This window comes from Miscanthus floridulus, chromosome 8 (genome assembly GCF_019320115.1).
Source record: "Miscanthus floridulus cultivar M001 chromosome 8, ASM1932011v1, whole genome shotgun sequence".
In the NCBI taxonomy this organism is placed as follows: domain Eukaryota; kingdom Viridiplantae; phylum Streptophyta; class Magnoliopsida; order Poales; family Poaceae; genus Miscanthus; species Miscanthus floridulus.
The window spans coordinates 182,004,147-182,005,456 of NC_089587.1; the positions used below are offsets into that span (position 1 = coordinate 182,004,147).

Below are 1,310 nucleotides of genomic sequence, written 5' to 3' on the forward strand. Positions count from 1 at the left end.
CACAAGTCATGCGAGAATCATGAATATGCATGACTTCTTGCTTCTCATTGGCTTGGTCTTCGAGCTTCTTCATCAGTAGGTCCATCTTGATAGATAGCATGTCTACCTCTTTGAGTTGATGCATACCTCCACCTCTCATACGGGTCTAAAGACATTCGTCATTCCAACCTTGGTTGGAGGCCATCTTCTCCACAAGAGTTGTTGCAGGTGGGAGTGTGAGTGATAGGAAAGCTCCTCCAACAGTAGCATCCATAGTCTCATGGGTACTGTTGGTCAACCCATGGTAGAAAGTTTGCATAAGTAGCCAATTCTCTATCCTATGATGAGGACATTCTGCAATGTAATCTTGGAAGCGTTCCCATGCTTCAGGGATAGATTCATCATGTTGTTGCTAAAAACTTGAGATTCTCCAATACAGAGCATTGGTCTTGCCTGTGGAAAAGAACTTAGCTAGGAAGGTAGTGGAGCAGTTATCCCATGTAGTGTTTCTATCTTTGTTGGCGTAGAACCATTGCTTCGCCTTCCCCAAAAGTGAGAATGGGAAGAGGCGAAGTAGTATAGCGTCTCTGAATACACCTTTGATAGTGAAGGTGTTGTACATCTCTAGAAAGTGTTGGAGATGAGCACTCGCATCTTCATGTGCCTTCCCATAAAACTGGCTTACTTGCACCATGTTGATGAGAGCAGGCTTGAGTTCAAATCCATTGTCTCCGACATTGATCGCCGGTCCAGTATGGATGTTGGCCGTAGTTGGAGCAGAGAATTCACAGAGAGTCTTATCAGACATGGCTTTAAATTATGGTGTTAAGCTTCGCCTTATCTAGTTGTCTTCCGACTCTAAAGCTAAAACTTTCTTGAGTTTAGCCTTAGTTCTTTTAAGTAATGCTTCTGGATCATCAACATAGTTTGTTAGAAGGTCAAAACAAGTCATACATTACCCTACATAAGATACAAAAGTAGAAAGAACAAGGGTAATCCTGCTTGAGCAGAGGTTAATGGTTATCTTGATCACATCAATAAGTATAAGTTTATCAATACTTCCTTTGCCTAGCTACCTTCCCCGGCAACGACGCCAGAAATGCTTGTTGGTATTTATTAACTTGTCACTTGTTTTAAGTAGCCACCTATGATATGCCTACATCTCTTAGCATTACTTGTACTAGGTTGTCATCACCAATGATGGTGCCAAAGACGCATGTTGGTTTTACCTAGTATTACTACTAGAATGATACTAAGTAGTTCTTTCTTATTTCATGTGACTAGAAAGAATATACTGTATATAGATATGAATGAAAAGGAATCTGTAAGTG

The 1,310-nt window shown here is 40.9% G+C and overlaps 1 non-coding gene across 1 annotated transcript; it reads left to right on the forward strand.

Moving 5' to 3' along the window:
- The first annotated feature begins 314 nt into the window (after positions 1-314).
- Positions 315-423, forward strand: LOC136478587 (small nucleolar RNA R71). The gene has a single exon (XR_010764310.1). It is a non-coding gene; the product is annotated as a small nucleolar RNA R71 (small nucleolar RNA).
- The last annotated feature ends 887 nt before the right edge of the window (positions 424-1,310 follow it).